This window comes from Hemicordylus capensis, chromosome 5, assembly GCF_027244095.1.
Source record: "Hemicordylus capensis ecotype Gifberg chromosome 5, rHemCap1.1.pri, whole genome shotgun sequence".
NCBI classification, from domain to species: domain Eukaryota; kingdom Metazoa; phylum Chordata; class Lepidosauria; order Squamata; family Cordylidae; genus Hemicordylus; species Hemicordylus capensis.
Genome location: NC_069661.1, coordinates 119,639,516 through 119,657,280, shown reverse-complemented (window position 1 = coordinate 119,657,280; position 17,765 = coordinate 119,639,516).

The following is a 17,765-nucleotide window of genomic DNA, read 5'->3' as shown; positions in this document are numbered from 1 at the left end:
TGAAGGTCCAAATATTAAACATTATTCATTATTTCTGATTACAGATGAGATCTTGGAATGGAAATCTAATTGCATGTGTCAAGTGAGGATCTGTAAGGAGATTATTTTTATTAGCTTGATTGCTAGCTAATGGGCAATGATGATCAGACGATGTTACTAAAGCTAGATGAAGATGTGTGTTCAATGACTTTTGATGCCCAGAAGATGTTTCTTTAATTACCACTGATTGTTGGGGGCCACAGCTATGTGAGCTATGAGCTGGAGAGAATGCTGTGGGAAGCTTAAAGGTAGCAGGAGAGAAATCTGTTTTGCAGCTGTTTAGAAGGAACCTCAGCCACCTTATAGTACAGTGGGGAAATGACTTGATTAGCAAGCCAGAGGTTGCCACTTCGAATCCCTACTGGTATGTTTCCCAGACACCTATATTGGGCAGCAGTGATATCAGAAGATGCTGAAAGGCATCATCTCAGACTGCGTGGGAGATGGCAATGGTAAAGTTGACACTGACTTGATGGCACACTTCACCTTTAGAAGGAACCTCAGGAGCACGAGGGGTATGCTGTTTGCTTTCAGGGAACTGATCTTGCTGCAGAGACTAGCACTGCCTGCTGCCTGCCTATCTCCCCATGCTCAGCCTGTACAGGAGAAAATAACCACAACAAAATCTCCTATATACCCTCCTTACAAGGAAATGGACCCTATAGCAGCAGTCCCTGGAACATCCTACTGTTGAAGCAATGGGGAGCTCTACTTGGTAAAAGTTAAAAAAAAAAATTCTGGAGATACTAATGTGATAAAGATTAGATCAATATATACGGATATAGGTGGACTAGTTGAGATTAAATGTAGGATACAGGGTTGAGAGAAATGTGCAGCCCAGTCCAAAGCTGAATTTAAATAAGACTTGTTCCAAGTAATGTGTGCTGCATGGGATTGCATCTTTTAGTTCTCTGTGTTTAACCAATTCCAAACTGCTAAGCATTTCAGAGTTTCACTGAGAGATATGTAGGGAAGAATATTTAAATGTATTAGACAAGTGAGCAAAGCATGTTCAGTACTCAGGGCCATAGTGTCAGCTCATCATTAAGCAGCAGGGCTGCAGCTAATTTACATATTTTATTATAACCAGAGAACCTGGCAATTAACAGGCTGGGCATTGTGACACAATCAGATTCCCTCCCATCAGCTTTGTAGCCAGCTGGAGATGAACAAACACGGCATTGCCAATCTTAAATCTTAAAAGTGGAAGATCTGAGGGCCAAACTAGACATAATATGAATAATTTCATTGGCCCTTGTATGTCCACTATTTAACTGTAGCTAGTAGCCATGGCCAGCTATCTAACAGCACAGCGGGGAAGTAACTTGCCTAGGGAGCAAGAGGTTGCCAGTTTGGATCCCTGCTGGTGTGTTCCCCAGACTATGGGAAACACCTATATCGGGCAACAGCGATATAGGAAGATGCTGAAGGCATCATCTCATACTGCTCAGGCGATGGCAATGGAAAACCCCTCCTGTATATCCAGGAGTCCACATCAACTCGATGGCAGAACTTTACCTTTAGTAGCCATGGGAGCCAATCAGGATCGGGACTGTGGCTTCTGTGAAGGATTTTTTGAACACTTTACCTCTGTGTTGCAGTCCTAATGAAAATACCCCAATAGCCCCTCATGGTTTCTATTTGCCTTGGGAGAGAAACTGTCATTGAAAGCAATGTCTAAAACACAGAGGACACAATAGGTACCCCACCCTCTTCTAGTGGGCCCTTTTCCTATATCCCAATATGCACCATTTCAGAATGAGTGAGCCGCACGGATAACAGGCTTTCCATGAACATAGACTGGATGCAAATGCATTTTGAAAGTGCTACAAAAGCCTGCAGAATCTGAGACCAGAGATCAGAGTGGGAGAGAACAATGAATAGGCTTCCTGAGAGGCCTGATGACTCTATCATGCCTCTCCTCAAGCTTCTCAAAGACAGTAGTCTGTATGCAGTCGCTGAATTCTATTCCACCGCCCCGCCCCCCTCTTGTCCTGTGCTCAGGAATTAGTGATGTTGATAAAGATTGCAAATAAAGGGCTTGTCATATTAATGCTCACTTCTCAACCTGTTTTTATTATGAACCAGACACCATTACTTGTTTGTTTGTTTATTATAAAAGCACCTAGTTTATAGCCACTTTACAGAAATTAAAAGCAACACTGGCCATGACTACAGACTTGCAATCTAAGACTAAAGACAGGACATATAAGGGAAGAAGGGAAAAGAAAGCATAGAAAAAGAAAAGGGGAGGAGGGTCAATCTGCCTAGAAAGCGTTTTAGGGAAGTGCTTCAAATTAAAAACAGAGCAAGAGAGCTGGATGCCAGCTAGAAGGAGATTCTAGTGTTAGGTAGCTTCAGAGGAACAAGATGCAAGTGCAGAACAGAGATGGTCATCTTAGGTTGAGCTGGAAGATGGGTACATGTAGAGGGAAGAATCCAAAAGCAGCAAATAATTGATTGGAGAGGAGAGCTGGTCTTGTGGTAGCAATATGAATTGTCCCCTTTGCTAAGCAGGGTCCACCCTGGTTGCATTTGAATGGGATACTACATGTGAGCACTGTAAGATATTCCCTTCAAGGGATGGGGCCGTTCTGGGTAGAGCAAAATCATTGGCGGGCAATGTGGGCACCACTGGAGGGGCAGCGGCAGCAGCGACGAGAGGGACCTTTAAAGGTAATTTAATTGGTGCTTACCTCCACTCTCACTGCACCTAAATGCTGCTCAGAGCAGCAGCGTGCCACCCAGCACCCCCTGTGATGGGAGGATTGCCTCAGCCACTCACCTGGTCTCTGTGGAGCCAATCTCCCTCCAGCGGCCAGGTGAGTGGTGGCGGCGAGCAGCATTCCAGTGCGGCAAGAGCGGAGGTAAGCACCGATTCCTTTACCCTTAAAGGTGCCATGGGCCTGATTTGTATCTTTTTAAATGAATTTTAAATGTTTTATATATTATATTTTAATCTGTACACCGCCTAGAGATTTATATATTTGGTGGTATAGAGATTCAATAAATAAAAAATATTAATAATTTAGAATTTCTCACCAATCTGAATAATGTCTCCCAGAGTTGCTGTTTTCCTAATGGAATGGAATATACAGGTACGCTTGTATTGCCCAACAGGGCAAGCAGCTATGGGGAAAAATTCAGATTTAGAAAAGACATGAGGGGGAAGGGGCAGCCCTCTGCTTTCCTAGTGGCTCAAATACTAATTGAATCTCCAGCAGCTGTATTTGCCTTAAAAAAAATAAATAAATAAGAAGAGGCTTCTCTAGAAGTTTTTCACACTGGACTTTTAAAGCCCTTTAATTTGCATCTGGAATAGAGGTGGTGCATTCACATATTGGCCAGTTTTACCCCAAAGTCCCTCTGAGTTATCAGGGAGCAGTTCACACACAATTCAGGGTTTTCACAGCACTTTAGAGTGTAGCCCGATTTATATCCAGGGTTAAAAAATCCACTGTTTGTGTCGGGTTTTGGGGACAACTTCGAGTTAACAGTAAAGCCTCCCAGTAAACTTGCAGTAGAGCCTGCTGTGGGTAAAAGTCCCTGCAGATTTCCCTACACCATGTCTAGTTTGACCCTTAATCTATCTCAGTGAGAAAGGGTCTTTCCTTCCTGATAGGTACATTTTAGTATCTCACATTCTGGGGGATGGGATGGCTTCACACTCCATCTTTAAATCACAGTCTCACTGCTCATTCTTGCAATTCAGGCATCTACCAAGAACCTGTATTGGCACTTACTAGTAGTAGGCTCCATTTCTAAATGAGGAGGAGGATGCTTACTACTGGAAGAGGCAGCAACTGCTCTAGGGCAGCAACTGCTTGTCATGGGTTAGTTAGGCTGCCTCTGCTGATGCTGCTTGAGCTACTGAGACCTCCTTTCCCCTCATTCCAGGAGCCAGTTGAGGACCAGGGCCTTGGGGCCTGAGACATATGCTATTACTAGCCAATTTAGAACAATGAGGGGGGAATTTTCTCCCCCCCCCCAAAAAAAAAATTAGTTCCAGAGAAACTTCAGAATTTGTGGCCAAAATACAATTCCAGAGGGCAGTGGCTCATCTGAACTGATTCTCCAAGACTGGGAAATAAAAGTGAACATGACCAGTATTTTACATGTTCATAAAGTGTGCCATTGAGTCGATTTCAACTCCTGGCACCCACAGAGCCCTGTGGTTTTCTTTGGTAGAATACAGGAGGGGTTTACCATTGCCTCCTCCCGTGTAGTATGATATGGTACCTTTCAGCATCTTCCTATATCGCTGCTGCCCAATATAGCACCAGCGCCTCTTAAATTGTTCACAAATTTTGTTGTAAATTTGTTACAAACAAATTTTGTTTGTAAATTGTTCACAAATTTTGTTCACTGGGAACTGAAGACCAAACAGATACAGAGTTATGTGTAACTCCCCTCTGCTGGGCAGCTCCCAGAGGTTGCTGTTAGGAGCGAAGGGCAAGTGGGGAGGGGTAGGGGTGCTGCTTATCAGGACATTATTTTGCTCTCAAATAGTCCCTTTCAAGCCGATTTTATCACTGTGGTGCAACACATATGGGTACTACAGGAGCATGGAGGGGGGTGATTTTGAAAAGAAAAATGGCTTGTGGGAAAAGGATTAAGCACTCACACACACCACAGAGAGAGAGAGAGAGAGAGCTTCTGCTTGCAGCCTCCAACAGCTGCTTTGCATTTAAAAATAATCTGGAGAGAACAACACAGAACTCCATGTAAAATGTGGTTTGGCCCTCAGAGGAGCTTCAGTCGGCCCCACTGCAAATGAAGTCATTTCACACACTCTGCATATTGATCAATGCAGGGTTGATTGTTGGCTGTAGTTCTTAAACAAAACTCCATACTTCAGCTCCCTGCCAGTAGAACGACTCCTGCGCTAGCTTCGTTTCTGAAATTTATTTCAAGCACTCTTCGCCCAAAGAGACACATATATCTCGGTCCAGAGAGAGCACAAGACAGCAAAAGCACTTTAGTTCTCATTATTTAAAAAGTGTCAGGTCATGGCAGCCGGAAGCAGAAAGTGCCAAAAAGTAGCTAGCTGGAGAGCTTGGAGCCTTACATCCTCCTTGGTGATCAAAAGCCACACAAATTGATTTATTGCATTCCTGTAGGGATGAGGATAAGCAAGCAAGACCATGGTCCCCAATGTCATTCTTTTCCAACAGCTAAATCATTATTATATTTGCAACAAAACTCAAGGCACACAAAGGTTGCTGAGGACCTTACTGTTAACAGGAGGCAGCCCTCTGCAATAAGGCTGGTTCAGCACCAGAGGGCCAAGTCAGAAGTTAATGGAGCAGCCATGTTTGTTGTTTATGTGTCTATCCAGTTCATTTATAAAGCTCTATTTCTCTGCGTACAGTTTTAACATGAAAACTGGCACATGGCTGTGAGGTGCTGAAGCCTCCCTGCTTCCCACTTTAATACATCATCCTCATTGCTTCGGGCACTTTTGTCCACAGTGCAGGTTCAAAATCAGGCTGGAACAAAAGGGAATCTGTAATGCCTGAGGATGTGGACAAGCTGCTTGGGGTGGTGTGGCCTATCACTTTGTTCTCTGGATCCTTACCCAACTTGGCTGCTTCTATCTAGCAGGGAAATTGTTGGAGATGGTCTAGTTAATATCATCGCTGAGGGAGGGTAGGATGCCCCTTGTTCAAAGGAGGCAATGATTAAACCACTTCTTAAGAAGCCTTCCCTAGATCCCTCAGTGATGGATAGTTATAGGCTGGTCTCCAATCTCCCATGGTTGGGCAAGGTGATTGAGAGAGTGGTGGCTAACAGCTCCAGGCAGTTTTGGAGGAAACTGATTATCTAGACCAGTGATTCTCAAACTTGGGTCCTCAGGTGTTATTGGACTTCAGCTCCCATAATCCCCAACCAAAGGCCACTGAGGCTGGGGATTATGGGAGTTGAAGTCCAATAACACCTGAGGACCCAAGTTTGAGAATCCCTGATCTAGACCCATTTCAAACTGGCTTTAGAGCAGGCTGTGGGGTTGAGTCTGCCTTGGTTGGCCTGATGGATGACCTTTACAAGTGAATCGACAGAGGGAGTGTGACTAATGGTTCTATTGGATCTCTTGGCGGTGTTTGATACTATCAACCATGGTATCCTTCTGGATCACCCGTGGGAGTTATGGATAGGAGGCACTGCTTTGCAGTGGTTCCGCTCCTATTTCTCAGGCAGATTCCAGATGGTGGAGCTTGGAGACAGTTGCTCTTCGAAATGGGAGCTATTAATTAGAGGCCCTCAGGGCTCCATTCTATCACCAATGCTTTTTAACATCTACATGAAACCGCTGGGTGATGTCATCAGGAGATTTGGTGCAAGGTGTTATCAGTATGCTGATGACACCCAAATATTTTTCTCCTCCTCCTCCTCCTCCTCCTCCTCATGAAATGGCATCCACTCCCTAAATGCCTGCCTAGGGGCAGTAATGGGCTGGATGAGGCTGGAATTGAAGCTGAATCCAAGAAAGACAGAAGTGCTCATTGTAGGGGATTAGAATTTGAGGGATGAATTAGATCTTCCTGTGCCGGAAGGGGTTATACTCCCCCAGAAGGAACAGGAACACAACTTGGGAGTGCTCTTGGATTCAGGTCTCACTCTGTTATCTCAAGTGGAGGCTATGGCCAGGAGCGCTTTCCATCAACTTCAGCTAATTCGACCACTGCATCCATTCTCTGAAGAGAACGATTTCAAAACACTGGTGCATCAGCTGGTAACCTCCAGGCTTTATGTGGGACTGCCTTTGTATGCAGAAACTTCAGTTAGTTCAAAATGCGGCAGCCAGACTGGTCTCTGGGGCAACCCAGAGAGACCATAATATGTCCATTTTAACACAGTTGCACTGGCTGCCAATATGTTTCCTGGCAAAATACAAAGCGCTGGTTACTATTTTTAAAGCCCTGAACAGCTTGGGTCTGGGCTACCTTAGATAGCACCCTCTTCTGTATGACCCCCATTACAAGCTGAGGTCATCTGGAGAAGTCCGTCTCTAGTTACCACTGGTACGTCTGGTTGTGACTCAGAACTGGGCCTTCTCTGCAGCTGCTCCTGGCCTAAGGAATGCACTCCTGGCAGATATCTGCAGTTTTGGCTTGCTGCTGGCCTTTAAGAAAGCCCTATTTGCTTGGCTGGCCTTCCAAGGTTTTTAAATTGTTTTTGAGTATTGTAAATGGTTTTGAATTGTTTTAAATTGTAGTGTGTTTTAGATGGTGTATATCCATCTGTAGTTTTATATCCTTTGCAGTTTTATATCTACAAAATATAAAAGTTTTATATCTTTTAAAATTTGTGTAAAATTTAAATATACATTTATTTAAATGTAATAAATAAATAATAAATAGAATTTGGAACAGAGTGTGGGGAGATATGGCAGGGAAGAGTTCAGCAACCCTCATATGCAAGTCCTTTTTGATGTTAAAATCAGAATACTCCTCACCTCACATTTTAGTCTCCACATGTGGAAGAAAGATGATGAAGTGAATGGTACAATTTCAGAATACAGGTAGAAGTATAGGAACATAGGAAGTAGGGTTGTGCATTTTGTATTTTTTCTGTTTCAATTTGTACCAAATCTGAATCAACCCCATTTTGTATTTTGTTCAAAATTAAGTCTTCCAAATCACCCCAGTTTTGTTTTGTATCCGGATTAATCAGAATCTGAATCTGAATTAATTTGGATTAAAAAATGGGTCACATGGCCAAAAGAGTGGGTGGGGGTTGTAGTGCCCAATGAGTGGAAGCTACCACAAAAATTTCAAAGGAATTGGGCAAACTGCTGATTTTTGGTAAATTTTTGAAGTTTGCACATCTTTCAGGTTTTCCTCATAGGGTATAATGAGGTTTCAGGAAAAGTATAGCTTCACGCGGGGGGTGGGGTGGCCCATAGCGGAGTGTGGTTGGTGGTAGTGCCCAGTTGGTACAAGGAAGCTACCACAATTTTTTTCAGAGGAATTTGGCAAAGGGCTGATTTTTAAAGAATTAATGAAGTTACGCGTCTTTCAGATTTTCCTCATAGGGTACAATGGAGGTTTCAGCAGTCCTGTAACTCCACTTGGGGGGCACTGGGGTGACCCAGAGCAAGTGGAGGTGTAGTGCACATAGGGTGCCAACCACCCACATGGGTTGCTAACCCATGAAGTACAGGGTTTTGTTGTTCTAGAGGTATTCTGAGTGTAGATTTTCTGGTAGCATATGAGAGTGGATTCATGGTTTTTCATTAAAAATCTCATTTGCTACCAGAGAATCTAAACTCAACCCCTCAGAAACAACAAAGCCCAGTACCCCAATGGGTTAGCAATCCAGGGGGGTGGTTGGCACCCTCTGTGCACTACACCACCACTTGCTCAGCACCACACCAGTGCCCCCCAACCACCATTATTCCCTCTGTGGGAAAATCTTAAAGACACTCAAACTCCCCCAAATCACAAAAAATCAGCCCTTTGCCCTCTTCCTTTGGAATCTGGGTTGTGGCAGGCACCCCTTGGGGCACTTCCACCCAACCCACTGTTCTGCCCCAGCAGACCCCTTTCTGCCCCAAATCTGCCCCAAAGACACTCCAACATTGACAATTCCTAAGAAAGCAGCCCTTAGGCCAATTCCACGGGAGTCTGGGTTGTGGCAGGCACCCTTTGGGGCACTTCCACCCAACCCACTGTTCTGCCCCAGGAGACCCCTTTCTGCCCCAAAGGCACTCCAACTTTCACAATTCCTAAGAAAGCAGCCAATTCCATGGGAGTCTGGGTTGTGACAGGCACCCCTTGGGGCACGTCCACCCAACCCACTGTTCTGCCCCAGCAGACCCTTCTGCCCCAGTTCTGCCATGAAGAACATCACCAGGCAGCACACACATCGTGTCAGGATATATCTCTGTTAGGTGTTGTAGTAACTTGCCTTCAGGTGAAAACTGCAAGTCACTGTATTTACTGTGATTAGTGACTAGCAACATGTGAGGCCAATTACAAGCTGCTGAGTAATGATCTGCAGTGATTGGCCAAAGCCAGTATAAGAAGGAGGCTCAGAGAAGAGCAAAGTGTCCACAGTGGCAGATGCTGCTACACTGTGGTCCACCCGGCTGAACTATGTGAATGCTGTATCCATGTGCCTGATGTATATATATTTATGTGTAATGGACTTACTGAGCTGCAATATCATGTGAGTGCCTTTTCTACAATATATTCTTCAGTTTAAACCCTTGCCTGTATGTTGGAGTCTTCTTACTTTTCCACTGGGGTACTGGAACGTGACTCTGCAAGTAGGGTGCAACACCAACACATCGACAACAGCAGAACTTTGCAAAGAGCCAGGTTTCCAAAGCAGGCATCATATGCGCAGCAGACTAGTAGCCAACAGTAGCATCAAGTGCACCCTGTCCTCCCTTCCCCACCCAAGTACTTGTCATCCACAGACAGGGACTGAGACTTCCAGAACATGTGATGTGGGTGAAGCAGGGAATGGCAAGGATACAAAACAACATACTCCCACATAAACAAGTTGAAAGAGTGAAGACTGATTTTTTGGCGCCGTTATTTGGGCATTTTGTGGCAATTCGGAGCCTGTGGGCACCCCAGCGCAGCAGCACCACCACCAATTTGTGGATTCAAGCAATATTTCAATAAAAACCCTGATGATGCAACAACTCACTATATGACCCAATCCTCATTATTGGGGACCGGGGAGACCCGAGTTCAAATCCCCATTCAGCCATGAAACTAGCTGGGTGACTCTGGGCCAGTCACTTCTCTCTCAACCTAACCTACTTCACAGGGTTGTTGTGAGGAGAAACTCAAGTATGTAGTACACCGCTCTGGGCTCCTTGGAGGAAGAGCAGGATATAAATGTAATAATAATTTACATTTTACATTTAACTTACATTTACATTATTATTTCTTGTTTACACAGTCAGACAGGTGTTATTGACTGGTTTGTTTTATCCAGACATCGAGTCCTTCCCAAGGACCTGGGATGCCAGAATTTTATCAATACTGTTGGTTTATAGATATCGTCGCAAAATATAGGCTGTTCCCAGTAAAGCTGCTTTTTGTAATTGGCTGATGGTGATTTCTGTGGCCCCTATGGTGTTGAGGTGCTCTTCAAGGTCTTTTGGAACTGCACCCAGGGCGCCAAATACCACTGGGATTATTTTGGTCTTCTTCTGCCACAGCCTTTCAATTTCATTTTGTAGATCTTTGTATTTTGTTGTTTTTTCTATTTCTATTTCTTCTATTCTGCTGGTATTGCTATGTCGATTATTTTGACTTGTTTTTCTTTCTTCTCGACTACAGTTATATCTGGTGTATTGTGTGGCAGATGTTTGTCTGTTTGTAGTTAGAAGTCCCGTAATATTTTTACATCTTCATTTTCTACCACTTTTTCAATTTTATGGTCCCACCAATTCTTGGCTACAAGTAGCTTGTATTTTTTGCAGATGTTCCAGTGTATCATCCCTGCTACCTTGTCATGCCTTTGTTTGTAGTCAGTCTGTGCGATCTTCTTACAACAGCTGATCAGGTGGTCTACTTTTTCATTTGTTTCTTTACAAAGGTGGCACTTGCTGTTTGTTGTGGATTTTTCGACTTTGGCTCTTATTGCATTTGTTCTTAGTGCCTGTTCTTGCGCAGCCAGTATTAAACCCTCTGTTTCTTTCTTCAAGTTGCCATTCTTAAGCCATTGCCAGGTCTTGGTGATGTTTGATTTTCCACTTATATTGTGCAAATATTGACCATGCAGGGGCTTATTTCTCCATTTTTCTGCTAGGTTCTTGACTTGTTCTTTCCTGTAGGCCTGCTTTCTTTCATTGGTGTTGAATAGTTCCTCGTTCTTGACCATTTGAAGTGCATCTTCTTCACTGTCCTTGATATATTCTTCAAGGCCTCTTTTCTCCTCCTCTACTGTTTGATGGACTTGCAGCATTCCTCTTCCATCTGAGCTGCGAGGGAGGTAGAGCCTATCGACATCACTGCGGGGGTGCAGAGCATGATTGATGGTCATGATTTTCCTGGTCTTACGATCTAGCGTCTCTAGCTCTGCCTGGGTCCAGTCTATTATTCCTGCAGTGTATCTGATAACAGGTATAGCCCAGGTGTTTATGGCTTGTATGGTGTTCCCGCCATTGAGTTTGGACTTGAGGATTTTTCTAACTCTCCTGATGTATTCACTTCCAATTTTTCTTTTAACTTCAGTGAGTGCAGTGTTATCAGCCTGGAGAATGCCCAAGTATTTGTAATGTTCTTTCTCTTCCAGGTTCTTGATCTTGCTTCCGTTGGGAAGTTCTATTCCTTCTGTTTTTCTTATTTTCCCTCTGTTCATGATTAATGCAGCACACTTGTCTAGTCCAAACTCCATTGCTATATCGCTACTGAATATATGGACAGTGTTTAGCAGTGATTCGATTTCTGACTGGGACTTTCCATACAACTTCAGATCGTCCATGTACAGCAGATGGTTGATTTTACTTGATGTTTGGTATCCGAGGCCTGTTTTGTTTAGTATTTGTGAATGTGGGGTCATGGCGATTACAAACAATAGAGGGGATAGTGAGTCCCCTTGGAAAATGCCTCTTCTAATGTTAACCTGTCCAAGTGTCTCGCCATTGATTGTTAACTGTGTACTCCACATGCTCATTGCTTTTTAAAAATAAATATCTGAACGTTTTTGCTGACACCAGTTGTTTCTAAACATTTTGGTTTCCATGTGTGAGGCAATAAATCGAAGGCTTTCTTGTAGTCAATCCATGCAACACTTAGATTGGTTTTTCTTCTCTTGCAATTTTCTAAAATCATTTTGTCAATCAGCAGCTGGTCTTTTGTGCCTCTGGTGTTCGGGCAGTTTCCTTTCTGTTCAACTGGAAGCTGTTTGTTAGTTAATAAGTGTTGCATCACTTCATCTGCTATTAGTCCAGTTAATAATTTGAACATGGTTGGCAGGCAGGTTATCGGTCTATAATTACTTGGAACTGCACCTTTTGCTGGGTCTTTCATTATGAGATGAGTTTTCCCAGTTGTTAGCCATTGTTCAATATCACGGCCTTTCATAATGTGATTGAACTATTTTGATAGGTGTTTAAGCCAAATGCCATGCAGTTCATCGTCGCCTGGCGCAGTCCAATTTTTAATTTTCTTTGCTCTTTCACTTATTAATTCTGGTGTTGGTTACATTTTTTGACCTCTTTCATCCAGCCTGCTTTTTTATTATAATCTATTGGATTGTTCCATAATTCCCCCCAGAATTGCACTGTTTCTTCTTTATTTGGTGTTTCTAGGTTTCTTGCAGTTTCTCCTTCTATGCTTTGGTAGAAACGTCTCTGATTCGACTGGAATTGGAGATTCTGCCTGTGTTGTGTAATTCTGGCTTCATATCTGCTAATCTTCTTTGACACTGCTGTTATTTGCTGCTTTATGATTTCCAGGACTTCTCTAATTTTCCTTGAATCTAGGTGGTATTTTTGGATCAGATACCGTTTGGTGTTTTCATTCTTCAGCTTCTTGTCTTTCATATCTTTCAATTTACTAGCATCTGATCTAAGCCTGGAGATTTTATTTTCTAATCTAATCTTCCATTTAGGTGATGTACTTATTTCTTTTTTGACAGGTCCACTGATCTTATATCCGAGCTCTTGTGGTGTTATTGTTGCTGCACTGTACATTAGTTGGTTTGTTTCTTGCAAATTATTGGTTGTTATTTCTGCAAGTGCAGCATTGACATCTTTTAATGCCTGAGCAAGTTGTTTTTTGGCAACTGTTTTTAGAGCTGGAAGTCCAACCCTGGTGGTGGTTTGGTTCATGTGCTCAGTTATTTTTTGCTTTAGTTCTTGTTGCTTTCCTGTTAAACGGCATTGGGGTTTTTGAGGTGAAGGCAAAGGGGAGGTTGCCTGGTTTTGATTTTGAAACAGTTCAGCAACAGTGGCATCCTCGATTTCCAACACCTCCTCCACCTGCGCCTGAGTAACTTCTTCAATTGGTGATAATTCTTCTTCCATGTCTTGAGCCTGTGTTGCTCTTTGCAGTTCTTCCAGCTCAACTACTGTGAATACTTTTCTATTATTATTTCTTATTATGAATCTTCTCTGGTCTGCTAGCCTTTGTTCTGTTATTTCTGTGTCTGGATGCTTCTCTTTCCAAATCTGGTACATTTCTTTTTAAATAACCTCTTCTTGTTGGACTAGACTTGTAATAGCAGATCATTATTTCCTTGTTGGCATTTTTCGTATATTTTTTTCGGTTAAGCGACGTTTCTTCCAGTAACTTTGCTGTCTCCAGCCCTGGTTGCTCAACTGAAGATCCCGAGTCCTGTTGCCCACTTGCCACCAGATGTCCAGGGACTATAGCATCTGGCACGGTCCTTGTTGACCCAGGTGACAACCGATCCGGTATAGATTTATTAAAGTTACATCTCACCATATTGTTGATGGGAGAGGCACTCATTGTCTGGCTCCTCCGGTGAGACCTGTCCAGTATGGTTGGACCTCTGGCATAGCTCTCACCTTCATCAGAGCACACAAGCCCCACAACCACGCCAAGGTAGTGCCTCACTGGGGGCACATTATTATTATTATTATTATTATTTTATTATATTACTGTCTGCTAGACATGGGTGGGTAAAAATTAGCATTTTATACCTATGTGTGCGTGGCTGCGTGCTTTGTGAGAGGGTTGGAGAGCATTTAGGGCAGGCCTGCTCAACCTCAGCACCCCAGCTATTTTTGGACTACAACTCCCATAATCCCCAAACACAGTGGCCAATAGCCAGGGATTATGGGAGTTGTAGTCCAGAGTGATTCCATCCCCTAGGGAAATATAGTACTCATACATGTAGTCTCCATATTCATATACAACCAGGGCGGACGCTGCTTAGCAAATCATCCTGGCTACCACAAGACCAGCTCTCCTCCTGTAGAGGCTCCAGTTTTGAATGCTCCCCTCAAGTTAAAACAGCTCCCTATTCCTAAAGTTGCAAATTAGGAACCAAGGTTAAGAACATAAGAACAGCCCTGCTGGATCAGGCCCAAGGCCTATCTAGTCCAGCATCCTGTCTCACACAGTAGCCCACCAGATGCTTCTGTGAACCCACAGGCAAGAGCTGAGGGCATGCTCTCTGACCTGTTGTTGGTTAGGGATGTACACGAACCACGGTTCGAGCATATTTTGGGAGCGGGGACTGGGAGCTTTAAGAAAGAGGAGAACAGGTCTTTACATGCTCTCCACCACCCCATGCAGCTTCCTGCTGGGGTGGTGCACGTCCCTAGAAGCCTTGCATGGCATTAGCACACACATGGCATCTGTGCATAAGTGGGTGCCATTTGCGGGTCTGCAAATGGTTTGAACCATGGTTCAAACCATGATTCTTGCACACCCCTACAGCCACTCCCCTGCAACTGGTATTTAGAGGCATCTTTCTTTCTTTTCTTTTTTAATTTATATACCACCCAAAACTTGTGTCTCAGGCCATTTACAATTAAAATAATCTAAAACATCAAATCAATTAAAAATTTAAAACATTTAAAACCCAATATTAAAATATTAAAACTATAAACTTAATTAAAAGCCTGTGTGAATAAATGTGTGTTCAGTGCCTTTTTAAAAGTTGCCAAAGATCTTGCCTCTTAGGCTGGAAGTACACTGTAGCCATCAAACTAGTAGCCACTGTAGACCTGTCCTCCATGAATTTGTATAAGCCATTCTTAAAGCCAACCAGACTGATGGCTTTCACCATATCTTGTGGCAGACAATTCCATAGATTTCAGCAGATATCTTGTGGCACAGAATTCCATAGCCATAGGGGTCATGGGATGACCCCTGGTTCTAGTGTTATGACAGAGGGATAAAGATTTATCCCTCTCCACTCACTTCACACCATGCATAATTTTATAGACCTCTATCATGTCTCCCCTCAGTTGCCTTTTTTCTTAACTAAAAAGCCCCAGGTGTTGTAGCCTTGCCTTGTAAGGAAGGTGCTCTAGGCCCCTGATCATTTTGGTTGCCTTCTTCTGCACCTTTTCCAGTTCTACAATGTCCTTCTTTAGGTATGGTGACCAGAATTGTACGCAGTACTCCAAATCTGGCAGCACCATAGATTTATATAAGAGCATTGTGATATTAGCAGTTTTATTTTCAAACCTCTTCTTAATGATTTCAAGCATGGAATTGGCCATTTTCACAGCTGCTGCACACTGAGTTGACACTTTCAATGAATTGTTTATCACAACCCCAAGTTCCCCTTCCTAGTCAGTCATCAACAGCTCAGACCCCATCAGCGTATATGTGAAGTTTGGTTATTTTGCCCCAATATGCATCACTTTACACTTGCTTACACTGAACCACATTCACCGTTTTGTTGCCCACTCCCCCAGTTTGGACAGATCCTCTTGGAGCTTCTCACAATCTCTTTTGGATTTTACTACCCTAAATAGTTTGGTGTCATCTGCAAATTTGGACATCTCACTGCTTACCCCAACTTCTAGATCATTTATGAATAAATTAAAAAGCACTGGACCCAGTAGAGATCCCTGGGGGACCCCACTTCTTACTTACCCCCATTGTCAAAACTCTCCATTTATTCCTACCCTCAGTTTCCTGTCCTTCAATCAGTTGCCAATCTACACATGAACCTTTCTGTTTATCCCATTACTGCAAGGTTTGCTGAAGAGCCTTTGCTAAGGAATTTTGTCAAAAGCTTTTTGGAAGTCCAAGTATACTATTTCAACTGGATCACCTTTATCCACATGCCTGTTGACACTCTCAAATAACTCCAAAAGGTTGGTGAGGCAAGATTTCCTTTAGGGATATGCAAACCAGCTCGAGGTCAAGCCAATTTGCCATTGAACCAGGCCTGCTCAATGGCTCACCCTCGAGCCAAACAGTGTCCGGTTCAGTTCGGTTCAACTTTGAACACCTGGGCCGCCTCAGGGAGTCTAGAGGTCAAAGAAAAAGTAAACTTACTACTGGGTCTGGTGGCCTCCACGGGTGGCCTGCGGGGGTGCTGCCACGGGGATCTTCAAAGGTTTGCCCTCCCCCACCAGCCTCCCCCTGTCTTCTTTGGGTTTGGTCAGTTTTCAGGCTTTGTCAGCCCTCTCCTGGCTTGTGGTGACCATTTTGAAGGCCACCGTGCATGCACACTGGCTATTTGCATGCCCGGGTCACAAGTGTTGCGAGCGTGCAGGGTCCTCATAGTTACAGTGGACAAAAACCATCTTATTTAGTGGATCCATCTTATTTATTTGTTATTTCTCTGTGTAAACTGCTCTGAGCCATTTTTGGAAGGGCGGTATAGAAATAATATTAAATAAACAAACAAACAAACAAATTCAGGGAGTAAGTCCCACGGTCAGTCACTCCCTCATGCCGACATTCACAGTTACAGCGCCATTTGTCTGAAGCGGCTAGCACTGTATGCATGATCATGGGAAGTCCATGAGCTGCAACCTGGTAGAACCTGTCCTCCCTCCTCCTCCTCTTTATGCCCCTCTTCCCTTAGCTGACTGGCTTACTGTACTCCACCACACTCCACCACCGGCCTTCTGACTTTTCAAATGCCAGGAAGCAAGAGGAGCAAGTTGTGGCTGCAGCAGCAGCAAAGTGGAGGTGGCACTGCCACCACTGCCAGGCAAGGGGGGCTCCAGGATGTTGAGGTACTGTGGCTTGCAGAGGTGGAAGAAACAATTCACCCTTCACCACCTTTATCCATCCATCTCATGAAATGGCTGCCTCCTCACACCTTATTGGCAGGCTGACACTGGGGGAAGCTGAAGCTATCTTGTATTCTACTTTAATAGTGCAGTTAAGTAAAGCTCATTCGCCGAGATGAGAATGGCAATCTGGCAACCCGAGCAGCAAATAAAGATGACAGTAAAAGTAACGAAGGGAAGAAATGAACTAGGAAGATCCACTGAGTGTCAGCAGAAGAATATGATGAGTTTCAAAATATTACTTTCCAGCAGAAGCCTCTCATTTACATTATGATGCATTATTTATTGGAAGCTACTTTATGTGAGAGAAGCAGAGTACATTTTAAAAAAAAAAAAGATAGTGATCCTTCTACCTGGTCAGAAGAACATTTTTGCCTTTCAGGACCCGTTCAGATCCTTGTGATAACTGCACTAGCCTTAAATGGCTTGGGCTCTGTGTAACTTAGGGAAGGGATAGAGAAAGAACATGTCTTCTCCCATATGTACCTCCCCACCTCTTAGACCAAGGGATGATGCCTGCTCCATAGTTCTCTTTATCTGAATAAGCTACTGGGTGGGTCTTAGGGCAAAAGGTTCCTCCACTGGCTTCAATGCCCTACATATGCTGCATTGACACATAATGCGGAGCTGCAGGTCCAGTGGTCCCACATTTCTCCTCCCCTCCCCCCACTCTCCCATCCAAATTTGGATGTCACAGAGAGTGATCTAATTGCCGTCAGCGAGGCTGCAGAAGGGAGGGGGAATTGGCTGTGCGGGCTTCCTTGACTGAAGAACAACCCCAACTGTCAATCGCAGCTGGAGCATGGGCGGAGCTTCCTCGCTCAACTCCAGTTGCCAAGGAATGAGACTGCAGCACTGCGTTTGGATGTAACGTTGGCACCACGAAACTGGAGGTACAGGTGGCAAAACATCTGACAGAAGGTACAAATCAGAGTCTGGGGAAGGATACCGCAGCTCCATTTCCCATCCAAATTGCGGTTCCATGCATTCAGACAATCTAAAATTTCCACTAAAGGCCCCTTCAACT